Source organism: Equus asinus, chromosome 2 (genome assembly GCF_041296235.1).
Source record: "Equus asinus isolate D_3611 breed Donkey chromosome 2, EquAss-T2T_v2, whole genome shotgun sequence".
NCBI classification, from domain to species: Eukaryota; Metazoa; Chordata; class Mammalia; order Perissodactyla; family Equidae; genus Equus; species Equus asinus.
Window position 1 is genome coordinate 1,578,759 of NC_091791.1, and position 16,666 is coordinate 1,595,424.

Sequence of the window (16,666 nt, forward strand, 5' to 3'; positions counted from 1 at the left end):
AAGGGGGGGACATGAGGACCGATGAACCTGCAGCAAACTGGACGCCGGCCGGAACTGCCAGCGTGGATCCATCCTGTGGATGTCCTGCAGGAGAACTCGGTGCCATTCATCACAGATTTGCATACCCCCCTAGCCCAGGAGTTGGAGAAGCTAAAAGAGGACTCAGGGAAAGGCAGAGTGCCTGCACACCTGTCTCCCCCCAGTGAGGTGAGCTGGCACATAAACGACCTGTGTGACCTGCAGCCACACCTGGGCCCCTGCCCTGCCCTTGCAAGTGTGGAAACATCACGGCTGCTCCCTCACTTCTTCCCCCTCGGATCTCATGCACAATACCTCTCTGTAGCCCAGTTAGGAAACCTGCAGGAAAGAGAATTGTGGAGAAGTAGTTAGCCTAGACATGTTGACACGTCACAAAGCCACCGCAATACCTGAAAATAAATCGGGGATACTGTTAGCAGTGAAGAACGGGGGTGACGGAGAGGGAGGGGCTGCTAAACCCCCATTTGGAGCCCCAAAACGCTGTATTCTAGGAAAGGCATGAACGGGAAAGGCCAAACCTCACGGAGACTGAAGCTCAGCTACAGATCATGTGAAACCCTGATGTGTTAAGGTGGTCTAGGGCACGTGTGCTGTTAGCTCCTGGCCTGAAGCAGGTAGCGATCCTTTCTAGAGGCGGAAGAAAATCCCGTCTAAGATCTGAGATTATCTCCGTGGTTTGGGAATGTATAATGTGTGTCACACACAGGGCAACACAAACACATCAAATCAGAGAAACAGCAGAAAACAGAAACTGACCTGTGGGAGGCCCAAATAATGAAGCACTCACTTTGAAACAATGAGGCTTAACATGTTCAAGGAAGTAAAAGCAAGAATGATGCTGAAAACTGTACAAGGAATCAAAACCTGGGTTCTAGATATGAAAAATACAGTAACAAGTGGAAACCTCATTGGGTTGGTTTACTAGCAAATTACTTAGAGCTGAAGAAAGAACTGTTGAAATGGAAGAAGAAAATACCCACAAGCAAGCAGGAAGAGTAAAGTTCAGAAAAGTCAGGGGGGCGGCCCCGTGGCCGAGTGGTTAAGTTCACACGCTCACTTCGGTGGCCCGGGCTTCACCGGTTCAGATCCTGGGCTCGGACATGGCACGGCACAACCAGAGGCACTCACAACTAGGATATACAACTATGTACTGGGGGGGTTTGGGGAGAAGAAGGAAAAAAAAGGATTGGCAACAGATGATAGTGCAGGTGCCAATCTTAAAAAAAAAAAGAAAATTCAGAGAAGATTGTAATCTGCACGGGACACTCAGTGAACAGCCCTCACGCAGCTGGAGCTGGAGGGTCTCTGATCGACCCCGTGCCACCAGCACTTCCTCCTAGTGTCTCCTCTGCATTGCAGAGACCTTGCGAGCTATACTGCCCTGAATCGCTTTTTGGTTTCACCTTGGTCCAAGTTTGCCGCCAAGAGGCTCTTGCATGGCATTTGGAAGGCAGAAGAGGACAGGCTGTTAATTTCTGGAGGCACAAACAAGGAGGATGTGAGGTTCAAAGCAGCTTCCAGGTGGTCCGCAGTGGGATGCGTGGGACGTGCGTAGTGTGATCGCTGTGGACGTTCTGCTTCCAAAGGGGAGAGACTGGGAGCCACGAAAGTGATTCCTCTATGCCTGTGAATGTAAGGAAGTCTCTATTTTGACCTCACTCTTGCATGATGGTTTAGCTGATATGGAGCTCCTTATCGGCAGTTATTTTCTATCAGAATTTTGAGGACATTATTCTCTGGAAGCTGTCGTTGCTAAGGAGAAGCTTGCTGTCCATCAAATTGCCATTTCTGTGAAGGGAATCTGTCTTTTCAGTGTTCTTGGGGTTCTGAAGCTTCACTGCAGTAATTCTAAGTGTGGATTGATTGTTGGTTATGCTGCTTGGCGCCTGATGTGTACTTTCTACCTGAGCTCTGATGTCTTCAGTTGTGGACACTTCTAGTCGTTCTGTCTTCACATAGAATGTGGTCCGTGGGCTGTGCCCTGACCTTGACCCTCTTACCCTGCATCTCCTCTAAGGTTTAATCCACTCAGTCTATTCTCCATGTCTCGAAATTGCTCTTCCTAATTTTTGCCTGTGTTCTGGGCACACTGTCTTCCCTCTCACTAAATCTGTCTCCACTGGGGTCCAATTAGAGTTTGTCTCATCTGTTGAGTTGTTTTTTGATGACTTCATTTCTCACTTCTCATTTTTTGAAATCCACTTATTCTTAATTTTTTCCAGTTTTTGTTTTATAATCTCTTTTAAATTTTTATGGATGTTTTCTCTTCACCACCATGAGAATCCTAAACGTACTTATTTTAAAGTCGGCTGTAGTATTTTACTTTTCAGACCACTCTATTTTTTTCATTTCATCCAGGCTGAATTCATCTGCTGCTTGCTGACTCTGTCACCTCTCTTCCTAGAGTCACGTGTTTTGGAATTTAGGCTCTCAGGCTCGTTTTATGTAAGGGGTTTGTGGTCTCTTTCCCTCTCTGTGCCCACCCTTCTGCATGTCATGGTCTCAGGTGCCTCCATCCAGCCCCCTGGGGCTCTGGGCAGCCAGGTGTGTTACGCTGGGTGCTCAGGGCTCTTGCCCAGCCACGCTGCTGAGAACTGCAGATCCTGTGATGGAGCAGCAAGCACCCAGGTCCATCCTCTTCTTGACCCGTAGGCAATTGCTACAGATGCTGATTTTCTCTCAGCTTCCTGTTGTCGAGGTGGGAGACTTTACCTGGTGCCCTGGGTTGTTGCTCTCCACTCTCTTGGGGCAGTTTTAGACCTTTTACTGCCCAGGGACGGCCACCTTTCCTTCCCAGCCACCTTGGCTGTTTCTGGGCCCAGAGCCCCACAGGCCAGAGTCTCAGTCCTCCACACTGCCTTGTGTTTCCTTTCACTTTTGGTCTATGGAAGTGTTATGGTTTTTAAATGTTTCTTTTTAAAATTTTCTCTTGTAGCCTTGAGTGGAGGGAATCGGGGGAGGGCCTCTGAGCGTGGACTTATAATGCCATCTTTCCCAGGGGAAGTGCATGTTTTTCAAATAAAAGAATTTTGCTCTTCTTTTTTGTTTTTTGGGTTTTTTTGAGGAGGATTAGCTCTGAGCTAACTGCTGCCAATCGTCCTCTCTTTGCTGAGGAAGACTGGCCCTGAGCTAACATCTGTGTCCATCTTTATATGTGGGACACCTGCCACAGCATGGCTTGCCAAGCAGTGCCTTGTCTGCACCCGGGATCCGGTCCGGCAAACCCTGGGCCGCTGAAGCGGAACATGGGCACTTAACCGCTATGCCACTGGGCTGGCCCCAAGAGTTTTGCTCTTTTCATTTTTCCTGTTTAATTTCTTGGTGTGAAACTGCTAGAAGTTATGTTTGATAGTTTCCCAAAAACTAATATCCACATCAAAAGAAAAGCAAAGAAGCAACCACATTTTTTAAAAACTTTAAGTCTTCTTTATAGAAAGTTGTAAATAAGGACAATAAGTATCTCTAGGTAAGTTTCACAGATTTCAGAAGAGCCAAAAATTATTTTTGGGAAGGCGTTCGAAATGCTTCTCAGCAGCTGGTTCTGTTTCTGCTCTGCTACAGCCATTGTTATAAAATGCAACAGGTGAAATATTCTATTCTTCCTCTAAGAGGACTAAGCAAAGCAAAGATGACCTTTGTTTCCCCATGTGACTCCCTGTGAGAACACCCCACGGGCAGAGGACTACGGTGGAGAGCCCGGAGAAGAGCAGGACAGCTTAGGAAGAGCTGGTTCTTCGGCACGTCGGGCAGGGATGTGATGGCTCTGCAGTGAATTTTTCAGATGAACCGAAGCGATGACCTCGCTGCATCACCCAGCTGTGGACTCCATCCTCCTGGCCTGGAGATTTGGGTACAAAACCATTTAGCCCCATAGACCACTCCAACCCGTGCCAATTCCATGGGCTGTGGGCACCCGTGCCCCTCCCCCAGGTTCCTGTGACTTCAGACTTGTGAGGGGGCGGGAGGTAGACAGGGAGGGAGGGCTGGCTTCCCCAGGGCCCCTCTCTTTTACTCTGCACTGACGGATTAGTAAAATCCAGGCATCTTCACAGTCCTCAGAACACCCCTGAAGCCTGGCAGAGGGCAGCCCTGCTGTCGTGCCCCCTGAGCATCTCAGGTCCTTCACCTCACAGAGTCGCAGCCCCTCACCTCTCCCTGGTTCCCGGCTCTCCCTTCTCCCCTCTCCCTTTCTGGGGATGAAGCAAATTCTTCCTGTGGGCTCACTCAGAGGAGCAGTTCCCCCCCATGACGTCCCCAAGACACCTGTGCCTTCCCCACGCCAACTTCCACTCTCAGGCTTTGACTCGCTTCCTTGTCCCTTGGAGATGTCCCTCACTTCCTGCAGGGCCATCAGTGCAATAAAAATGTGGGTCACTTGGGACCTTGCTCTTCTGTGTCATAGGGGCTCCTCAAGGTGTCGTTCAGGGAGCTCTGCTCCACGAGAGCCACACGGCTTCCAGGGGCAGAGGCCGTGCCCTGGAGCAGAGCACAGTGCCCTGTGGCAGGCGGGAGCCCAGTCACTGTTGAGTGAATGAATAAATGAATGAATGGTGTGTTCCCATCTTTCTCACTGGCTTTTTGTTCCATCTTTAAAATCACAGGATGCCGTTGTATTTCAATAATTTCTGATAAGCAGAGCACATTCTTTCATTGAAGAGAAAGCAATAGCAGTAACAGATAGAGCTGCTTCTTAAGAAGCCTGATTACACAGACGGCAAATATCTCTGATACACAAAAGGTGCTAAAAGATAGGAAATGCTTTGTTTTCATGTCAAGCTAAAAGCTCTTGGTTGAACAGACTGATGCTGTGAGGTAAGTATTTTCAGGCCAGTTTTGATAGATTTTCGTCAGCTTGATGTTCACTATAATAAGGCAAATACAATTTATCTTAACTCTAGTGTATTTCCTATTGCTGTTGTGACAAATTGCCCAAAACAACACACCTTTTCTTGTCTCACAGTTCTGGAGATCCGGAGGCTGACATGGCTCTCACTGGGCGAAATCCAGGTGAAGCAGGGCTGGCTCCTTACTGAAGCTCCAAGGGGAATCTGCTCCCTGGGCTTTTCTGGTTTCTAGGGGCCTCCCGCATTCCTTAGCCTGTAGCCCCCTTCCATCAACGTCCTCCCTCCAACCTCTGCTTCCATTGTCACATCTCCTTCTCTGACTCTGACCCTCCTGCCTCCCTCTTTGAGGACCCTGTGATGACATTAACCCATCTGGATAATTCAGGACAATGTCCCCATCTTAACATCTTTAACTTAATCACTTGCACAGAGCCCCTTTTGCCATGTAATCGGACATATTCACAGCTTTCGGGGGTTAGGACGTGACATCTTTGGGGGTGTCACTCTGTTTTCCACACTAGCATCAGCATATCTCTTGGGGAGGTACCAAAGGCCTAACTACCACCATTGCCCCCTTTCAGAGTAAGAATACGGAGACCAAGTAGTCAATATGTCCTGGCCCATGTGTGGTTTGTAATGGGCTCACTGGGTCTGCAGACCCCTGCAGTGGTCCTTTTTCCAGTCCCTGAATGTGTCAGTGGAGTAGACATATGTTGTCAGCCTCAGCCCTGTATTAACTGTTTTCTTCTTTTCTGTGATCTTCATGCTCTGGCACCTGGGGTCTTGAGGACTGGGGAGAGACTGCCCCTGCCAGGCCAGCCAGTTCTTACACACAGCAGAAGACTCACCTGGGGGTGCGCCTTTCGTATGTAAACTAACCGGACTAACTAGCTATCTGAACCCCTCCTCTACGGGCATTTACGCTCCAGGAGGCAATAGGTATCAGACAGCTAGGGCCACCCTAACAGCCCAGAGCCTCCCGAGACTACTCACTCCATCCAGTGCTAAGCCTGCTCAGCTGTGACCCAGTCCTTCCCGTGGAAACCACAACAAAGGCCCTTGTCCACTTTTCCCTGCCTCCCTCTGCCTCCTGACCAGCCCTGGCCTTGCTACATGGCCCCAGGTGGTGGTCTGAGCCTCCGCCTTCTAGGAACTGTGAGTAGAAATTTCTTCCTTCAGGACGGTCATTTCTGCATGTACCCCCATACCTGAGGAAAACAAATTCGATGTACGTTTTAAAACTACCCCCATTGGCTTCTTAACCTGTGGGGTAAGGACTGCCATTGTGAGAAGGTCCAGTGAGGGCTTTGGATTTGGTTCATCATTCTGGGCCAGCACAAACCAGATGGAACCCAGACGACGGCGGTGAACAGCTTGAAGTTCCACCGGTAGCCCCAAGTGCAGCCCCTGGACAGACAGGCTCTCTTTGCAGGGCTCGGGTCTGCAGCCATTGATCTGCATTTCCCCTTCTCTGTCACAAAAGTGATCAGAAACAGGTGAAGTTCATGTGGAGTGGACACAGCGGCAACCACAGCCTTGCCCCAGGCCTGTGCTGGCCTCCCACCCTCTGTCATAACAGTCTGTGTAGACGCGGACCGGTGGTCCTCCTGCAGAACAGCACAGTGGAGGCCCCGCGCCTGCTCATGGATGAGCTGGAGGGGCAAACACACACTGGAGGTCGTGTGGACATGTGCTCTCGGATGGAGGGAGATCATCCTACAACGATTCAGGGGCCCACCATTCCAGTAACATCTTTAGAGGTCCCGTGCTGGTGGCAAATTGAGACACTCCTTCTAGAGTAAAGACAAATTCTTGCATCTTCCATTTTCCACCAAGAAGAAGGAAGCACAAGGCCAGTTGGGCCCGTTCCTCAGAGTAAACGAGCAGAAAAAAAGCAATTTGGAGGGAACAGATTTTTCAGGGAGGAGAAAATATCTTTTAAACAAACCGCAGTACTGGGGATCTATGAGAAGGCATTTCAGCCAAAGCTCAACAGCAGGGTGCTGTTAAATGGGGGGACATTCAGAGATCAACAAGGAAACAGCTCTGGGAAATTAGAAACCTAAGGGCAGAAATAAAAACTCAGTTGGAGGATCAGATCAGTGGTTTGTAAGCAGGGGCAAATTTGCCTCCTCCCCTACCCCCGCCAGGGGACATTGGGCAATATCTGTAGACGCTGATCCTTGTCCCAGCCTAGGATCGGGGGATTAGGAAGGAGGAGCACCTTCATCCAGTGGGAGGAGGCAGGGCTGCTACAACGCCCTACCGTGCACAGGACGGCCCCCACAACAGAGAATTATCTGGTCCCCAATGTCAATAGTGGGAAGCTGGAGAGACCCTGGATTAGATGATAAACTTGAGACGATCTCCCCAAATCAGGGCAAAAGTGCGAAGAGGTGGAAAACAGGAGAGAACATATGTGAAAACTGTAGGATCTATCCATTTCACAACTCGAACCAGAAAGAGAGAAGTCAGAGGGGGAGAGAGAATCTATGAAATGATTTTGTAAATTTTCCAGAGTTGAAGGACGTGTGTTTCTTGAACAGAGGCGTCCACTGGGCACCTAGCACAAAGAATAGAAATGGACCCTCAGCAAGTCACATACTGTGACATTTCAGGACACTTCTGTCAAAGAAGAAATCCTACAAGATCAGAAGGAGTAAAGTGACCACACAGACGACCTATAGAGGATCAGACATCTATATTCTCACTAGCAACACGGCTAGTCATTCAGGCTGGAGAACAGTGGAGCAATGCCCTCAAAACTCTGAAAGTCAATGACTTCCCACCTGCATTTCTGTAGCGAGTGTGAGTCCAGAACTGAAGTCGTTGTGGAGGTTTAAGGGCTCAACAAAATTGCTTCCCGCATGCTCTTTCATGAGAAGCTACTGAAGGAACTCCTCCCGCAAACAAAGGAGCGCCCCAAGAAAGAGGACGTGGGACACAGAAAACAGGGGTCCCAACCTCAACAGGCAGCCCTCCAGGATGACAGTGAAAGGGAATGTGTGCACCAAGAACAGGGCAACCAGTGTGGACCCCAGACACAGAATGTCCTCCACCAAACCCAGATGTAAACCTCGAAGAGGATGCAGGAGGAGGACACAGGGGATGCCCAGGATGACAACAAAGGGAAGTCCCCGCCCCTGTGGGGCATGGGGGTCTCTACCATTAACAGTTGGAACTGACAGCTGCCTCTAGTGGCCCAGGTGGTAGAAATTGACCCTCGAGGCTAATTGCAAGGGCTGGAGAATTCCCAAGAGCTTCAAAGAAAACTAAGCAACTGAAGAAGACATGATTTATTTCAGGAAGGACAATAATGAGGGTGCACAGACTGAAAGGGTGGTCAGCCTCTTCGGGGCAGCCCTGGGGCCAGACGAGAGGCTCCCCTTGCCCTCAGGCACTGGGTTTACAGGCTCTGTATTCCAGGCACAGAACCACACTGGGTTCCTTTGGGTTTCGAGAGAATGCTCTTTGAACATTAGTAACTGATCAAGTGTGTTCAGGATAGGGACACACAAGCCGACCGGCCCCAGGGCCAAAGAGAGCAGGGCTGCGATGTGCGAGTGTTCACGGGCAGAGGAGAGAGCCCAGCCTCCACCCTAGGAGCTAGAGAAAGACCAGAGCTGGCTGCCACAGATGACCCCAAATAGGTGCCAGGCGTGGGCTTCCCAGGTCATGCCCTCCCCCTGCTGGGGTGATGTGTCCCAGGAAGTGTTCCCAAGTCCCTGGGCTTCTCAGACGCTGGAATGTTCTATTTCCTGTGCTGGTTGGTGGTTACGCAGGTGCACACACTTTGTGAAAATCCATCGAGCTGTACATCCATGGCCTGTGCGGTTTTCCTCGGCATGCTGTACGTCAATACAAGAGTCCATTCTGTACACAGTCTTAGAAGAAAATATGGGTGAATTTTACATTGTTCTTAGGCTACCAAAGGATTTCTTAAACACGGTAAAAAAGCACTAGCCATAAAAACAAATATTGATAAGTTAACTGCATTAAAAGTACTCTTGTTTATCAAAAAGTCATTCTAAGGAAAATTAACAGTTAAGCCAAAAATGAGAGAAGATATTGGCAATTCTTATATCCAATAGGGTTAGTATCCATAAGAAATAATGTAATAAAGATTAGTATGAAGAATATATAAAGAACTCCTATAATTCAATAGGAAAAAGATCAGGATAATAGATACATTAGATTAACGGGCAGAAGAAATGAACCAATGACTCAGAGTGGAGGAAAAACAAATGGCTGATAAAGATCTAAAAAGATGCTCCACTTTACCAGCTAGCAGAGAAACACAATCTCACCCAAAATGAGATACCACTTTATGCTCACTCATTGGCATAAATGGAGAAGTCTGGTAACACCCTGTGCTAGTGGGTTGTACTGCCGTCAGGAGGTGTCCGTCAGTACCTTGGGAGCATCTGGGGAAGGTTCTGCTCTCCTCGGTAGGGCTGAATTCCCAAGTGCAATGACACACATACCCCCGGTGTCTTCTCGAGAAAGACAAGTGGAGATGCGTCAGGACGCATGGCAAAGGCATTCACAGCAGCCTCACTCGTTTTAGCAGAGAAGTGGAAAGGACTCCAAAGGCCAGGACAGGAGAATGCCACGAAATGAATGGACAACAGCTGCTCGCCAAGATAGGATGAGTCTCAGAAGCAGCTTTTAACAGAAAAAAGCAAATTGCAGACCTTATACAGTATGAAACGTTTTTATGACGTTTAAAGTCAGGCAAAACTAAATGATAAATTGCATGTGTGAATGACAAAATTCTAAAACAAGGAAAAGTCAAGGTATGGGTGGGCCCTAATCCAGGATGAGGCAGGCAGGGGATGACAGGGATGCATGTGGTGGGGGTCAGAGAGTGGTGCAGCTTCTGAGGTTTTCATGGTTACACTTCAGAACATCTAGATGTTACGTGTCACTTTGTATGCATCCAATGTTACAGAAGAAAAGACAGCTGCCATCTAGTCAGGGTGCAGCACCAAGAATTTATTCCACATCGACTGTGGGGGGCACTGACACCCCTCCCACTCCTGCTGGACCTGGGTGAATCCCTCATGGGACGTCAGCAGTGTCATTGCAGCCAGGCAGTTGCTTGCCTCATAGGCCTCCTATCACTCATCTGTAAAATAGTCGTGAAGGTAGGCAGAAGGATGCTGCGAGCTCTGAGTGAACGGTGCAGTAAGACGCACAGCGCTATGCCTAACAGGCCAGTAAAGGACAAGTGCTCATCTTGACGATGCAAGGAGGTAGGGGTTGTCACTTTGATTTTACACAGGAGACACTGAGGAGCAGGGGGGTGACAGTGGGCTGGACACCGCCCCCTGAGTAAGTGGAGGACCAGGATTCACACCCAGTGCTGGGGCCCCCCAGCAGCTCTGAGCCTCTGGCCACCTGCTACATTTAAGGGGAGCGAAAGAAGAGGGACCCCCCATGACAAGACTCTAAAACAGAAAAGGGATTTCTCCATGGGGGCCTTTCTAGGGCCACAGAACCAGCAAGCTCACGATCGGATGAGAACTCAGCAAATAACCAGGACGGCTGCTGGCCCCCGGCCTGCGTCCAACATCCATGGAGCACCAAGGCCCTCCATGCTGGATCGGAGCAGGGTCGACAGTGTCTGAGACCCCAGTCTCCATCCCTGGCAGCCATCTCAGTCCTGGGCAGGCTCTGAGTGGAGCATCCGCGCTGACCCGGCCTCTCCGTTCCTGGCCCCCGCACCTTTCACTGGGGGTCAGCTGCCCGGACAGAGGTGGGGCCAGGTCTGTCTGGGGCACACAGCTGACTGGTGCCTGCCAGGACTGACCCACGCCCCTGCCCGTGGAAGCATGACAGTGCCACCTCTCAGGGGAAGGTTATGATGGTGAATACCCCAGTTTGGATGACCTGAATTTCCGGGTGCGAGCTTCTGCTGGGTGCTCCCTTGAGGACAAGCGGCTTTTCCCTGACAGGACGGTGCTTTCCCAAAGCCTGAGAAGCCCAATACTGTGTTGCAAGACTTGCCTTAGTTTCATAGATCTGAAAATGAGTAAGAGAGCTATGAGGATAATGAGCCTATTTTGAAAAGAGGATTGAGCACAGAAAATCGGCTTGCCCTTTTTTCTAAGGATTTCCGGAGAATTTGTACAGAACTGCCTTGGAAGCAAGAATGGGGGAGAGGATTCCCCCCGCGCCTCTGCTGCCCACGTGTCCTTGACAAGACATGTGCAAGCAAGAGGCAGCACTTGGTGCTCCTGAGGGGTCAGTGACCGGGAGGACGGTGGGGTCGGCTCCATTGTGCCACAGTGACCGGGTGGGCACAGAGACTGGCCTGGCTCTCTGGGGTCAGCCTGGCAGGGATGACCAGCCCAGGCTCAGAGGGAAGCACAGGCCAGTGGCAGCCACCTCATTCACCTGCTCTGGAGTGACATTCTCCCTGGAAAAGGTGAAATTGTCAAACATAAAGATCTCTGGATTTGACACCAAAAGCACAGGCAACAAAAGAAAAAATAAACAGGTGGGACTAGATCAAACTAAAAAGCTTCTGCACGGCAAAGGAAACCATCAACACAATGAAAAGGCAACCTACTAATGGGAGAAAATATTTGCAAATCTTATATCTGATAAGGCGTTAATATCGAAAATGTATAAAGAAATCATAAACTCAACAGCAGGAAAACAAACAATCCAATTAAAAAATGGGCAAAGGATCTGAACAGACATTTTTCCAAAGAAGACACACAGATGGCCAACGTGTACATGAAAAGATGCTCAGCATCACTAATCATCAGGAAAATGCAGATCAAAATGACAGTGAGGAGCCAGGCCTGTGGCCAAGTGGTTGGGTTCGTGCACTCTGCTTCACTGGCCCAAGGTTCACCGGTTTGTATCCTGGATGTGGACCTACACACAGCTCATCAAGCCATGCTGTGGTGTCATCCCAAACAGAAGAATTAGAATGACTTACAGCTAGGATATACAAGTGTGCACTGGGGCTTTGGGGAGAAAAAAAAAGAGGAAGATAGGCAACAGATATTAGCTCAGGGCCATTCTTCCTCACCAAAAAAAAAAAAAAAAATCACTTGAAATATCACCTCACACCTGTTAGAATTGCTATTATCAAAAAGACGAGAGAACAAGCATTGGCGAGGATGTGGAGAAAAGGGAACGCTCATGCAGGTGGGAATGTAAATTGGTGCAGACACTGTGGAAAACAGCATGGAAGTTCCTCAGGAAATCAAAAATACTATCTATCGTATCATATCATATCATGCTGTCATATGATCCAACAATTCTACTTCTGGGAATAAATCCAAAAGAAATGAAATCACTATCTCGAAAAGATGTCTGCACCCCCATGTTCATGGCAGCATTATTCACAATAGCCAAGATATGGAAACAGCCTAAGTCTCCGTTGATGGATGAATGGATAAAAAAAGTTGTCGTATATATGTACGGTGAAATATTATTCAGCCATATAAAAAGGAAGTAAATTCTGCCATTTGTGACAATGTGGATGGACCCTGAGGGCATTATGCTAAGTGAACTAAGTCAGACAGAGAAAGACAAATACTGTATGATCTCACTTATATATGTGGAATATAAAAAAAACCTGAACTCATAGAAACAGAGCAGGTTAGCGGTTGTCAGAGTGATGAGTGGGCAAAACAAGTCAAAAAAAAAATCTCTGAATCCAGTGTGCCCCCAAGGAAAAAGATGTGGGCTAATGAGTTAAAATCAGCGTCTGCTTGGACAGGCTACAGGTGGCGGCGTGATTCCTCGCCACTGAGCGAGCCTTCGCGCTGTCACCTGTGGAGAAGTTGGGGGCAGCCTGGGGAGAGCGGGAGACCCGGCCCCGCCTCCTTTACCAACACTGGTTCCGGACCCTCCAGGAGGCAGGTCCGGGGCCCGAGGCCAATGCTTCATGATATTGCCACATGGTCTTGTGGCAGACTGTGGATCCCAGGTCCTCCAGCCTGCAGTCAGCAAGCCTGAGATGGGACAACAGCAGGCAGGTGAGAGTAGACGTGTGTGGAAAGCCTGGCCCACGGGAGGCGCCACTGCGTCAGTGTTCGGCTGTCCACAGATTGAACAGTTCACATTAAATGTGACCGTGTCTAGATAAGCTAATTCAGCTCAGAGGGTAAGAGAATTGTTTTTGAGGAAGAGATCTTTAAAAAGCAGACATAACATCCCACAACTAGAAGGACCTGCAACTAAGATATACAACTGTGTACAGGGGAGGTTTGGGGAGATAAAGCAAAAAGAAAAAAAGGCAGACATAGACAGTGTGAGGGAAGTCGAGTGCTAGTTGCCTAATAACCAGACACTTTCCAACCTTGTTTTCCTGCCATTTGGGGGAACTTACCTGGTGTGCACCCCAGTTGTTACAGATGAGGAGATTCAAGCCCAGAGAGGTTAGGACTCGCCAAGCCCACGTGGCTGTCAAGTGAGAGAGCCGGGCTCTGTGCCTGGCCGTCCGCCACTGAAGCCCTGAAGGCCCAGCACAGACTATTTTTTTTTTTTTTAAGATTTTATTTTTTCCTTTTTCTCCCCAAAGCCCCCCGGTACATAGTTGTGTATTCTTCGTTGTGGGTTCTTCTAGTTGTGGCATGTGGGACGCTGCCTCAGCGTGGTCTGATGAGCAGTGCCATGTCCGCGCCCAGGATTCGAACTCATGAAACACTGGGCCGCCTGCAGCGGAGCGCGCGAACTTAACCACTCGGCCACGGGGCCAGCCCCCAGCACAGGCTATTTTTAAAACACATAAAAGAAAAAGAAACAAACTAGAAATTCAACCAGCCACATTATAAGAACGCATGAATTCAGCTATAAAACAAGTAAAATTCTACCCACAGGCAGGTGGAGCGCAGTGCACGGCTCTTCATTAGTCCTTAATCTGACTGCCAGGCCGCATCGGACGCCTGATTTCATCTCACAGTTGTAAATGTGTCGTTTCATGATTCTGTCCTGGACAATTCCGTCCAACCTTGAGTGACTGTGACCCACGCTTTGAGAGCATGTGCCAATGAGACTTCTGCAGATGGGGCTGTCACCACCCTTCTCCTGGGGATCATGGGTGCCCATGACATTTGACCCCACCCCCCCACGTCAGGCTTCTCCAGCCAGCCAGCACTCCCAGCCTTTCTCACCTCGGCACGGTGCACATGCTGTTCCTTGTCCCGGAACACAGTTCATCCCGACCCCCAGGAGCTCCCGGTCCACCTCCTCCACGATGTGAGAGATGGAACACAGTTCATCCCGACCCCCAGGAGCTCCCGGTCCACCTCCTCCACGATGTGAGAGATGGGACGCGAGCAGAGTCCCCAACGCCCTTGCACAGTTGCCCTCTTGCACTTTTGTGTTCGTGTGGGAGGCACCTGGGTAGCCTGCTGGCCCCAGAAGAATGAGAGAACCCTAGAGCCGACCTGACCTGAATCTGCAGCCCGGAGCGAAGGCTGGCAGCATTGGCCAAACCACAGCCAACCTGCAGATGCTCGAGATAGACGCAAATGCTTGGTGGTAAAGCTACTAAGTTTGGGGTTGGTTTGTTCTGTAGAATTATTGTGGGAATAGCCTGCTGGTACAGGGTCACTTCATCCCTCCACATATCCCTCGGGGACCATGTCCGAGATGACCTGAGGCCAGATCCCTCCAGGGGGGCCCCAGCAAGCACGTACCTTTGTCCTACCAACAGAACCACTTCACACACCCTGATCTGCAATTCTTTTAAAAATGCCTTTTGAGGGGCTGGCCCCGTGGCCGAGTGGTTAAGTTCACGCGCTCCGCTGCAGGCGGCCCAGTGTTTTGTCGGTTTGAATCCCGGGCGCGGACATGGCACTGCTCATCAAACCACGCTGAGGCAGCGTCCCACATGCCACAACTAGAAGGACCCACAACGAAGAATATACAAGTATGTACTGGGGGGCTTTGGGGAGAAGAAGGAAAAAAAATGCCTTTTGAGGTACAATGGGTGAATTTTATATTAGGTAAATTATACCTTGATAAAGACGGAAAGATGACAAACTGAAAAAAAAGACCCTTGATCACAACCCATTGTAAAGATACAATGTAATGATTTTTAGTAAATGTATCGAGTTGTGCAACTGTCACCACATCCCAGCTTTAGAACATCGCCATCACTCCCCAAATTCCCGTGAATTTGTAGTCAATCTTGTCTCCACCTCCAGCTCTAGGTCAGCACTGATGTGTTTTCTGTCTCTACAGATTTGCCTTTTCTGGACATTTTGTATAAATGGAATCATACAGTACGTGGTCTTTCATCTGGCTTTTTTCATTTTATAAGAATATTGAGGTCCATCCATGTTGTAGCCGGTACCAGTAGCTCACTCCTTTTTATTGCTGCATAGTATTCCAGTGTATGACTAGACTATTTGGTATCCATTCACCAGGTGATAGACATTTGGGCTATTTACAGTTAGAGGATGTTAAGAATAACGCTGCTCTGAATATTTATGCACATATCTTTGAGTTGCCGTATATTTTATTTTTCTCAGGTAGATTCCTAGGAGTGGAATTACTGGGTCATATGGCAAGTTTATGCTTGAATTTTTAAGGAATTAACCGTTTCCCAAAATGGCTGTACCATTGCACATTCCTATCAGCAAAATATGAGGGTTCCCGTTATGCCACACCCTTGACAACACCTGGTATTGAGGGGGTCAGAAGATGCCACCCTGAAATATTTCACTGTGATGTGAGGATTGCTTTGAGCTGAAGGCTAGTGAGAAACAGTAGAGCCAGGAGGCCCTCTCTGCCCTCCGCCTTGCTGCCTCAGAGCAGGGCATGAATTTCTCTTTGTGAAGGAGTTCTCCCTCCCTCTCCCAGGCCAACGGGAGGCGACAGCTCTTATCCCTGGAGAGGGCACCAACCTGAGGCGCCCCCTCCCCTGTGCATACAAAATAAACGTTTTCTCCTGTTAATCTCTCTTTCGTCAGTTTAATTTGCAGGCCCCACACAGTAAATTAAGAGGTTAGAAGAAAAGTTTTTTTCCTCCACTGCAATATTTTGTTTTTTTAATTATAGCCATTCTATTGAGCACATAGTAATATCTCATTGTGGTTTAAATTTTCACTTGCCTAATAATTAATGATATAGAAGTCATCTTTATGCATGTGTTAGCCATTCACGTGAATGGTCAAATGTCCATTCAAGTTTTTTGCCCACCTTTCAATTGGGTGGTTTGTTTTCTTATAATTGAGTTGTAAGAGTACTATACACATTCTGTGTAATCCTTTACCAGAAATATGATTTGCAATATTTGCTCCCAGTCTGCACCTTATCTTTTTGTTTTTTTAATGATGTCTTTTGAAGCACAAAAGTTTTTAATTTATGTATTGTTTTATGGCTCATGCTTTTGGTGTTACAGCTTTTAATAATCCTTTGCCTGACACAAAGTCACAGAGAGTTTCTCCTGTGTTTTCTTCTGGGACTTCTTTTTTCTTCTTCTTCTCCCCAAAGTCCCCCAATACATGCCCAGCTTTATGGCTCAATGGGTCAGATAACACCCAGTTCATGATGGGTCCTAGTTGCATGTCCTTCCAGTTCTTCTATGTGGGACGCCGCCTCAGCACGGCTTGATGAGCGGTGCTAGGTCTGCGGCCAGGATCTGAACCAGTGAAACCCTGAGCCGCTGAAGCGGAGCACACGAACCCTATCACTCAGCCTAGCTCTCCTATTGAGGCTTCTGGCACATTTCGAGTTAATATTTATGTAAGGGTCTAAGTTTATTGTTCCCGTAGGCTGTTCAATTATTTCAGCACCTACAGTTTTCTTTG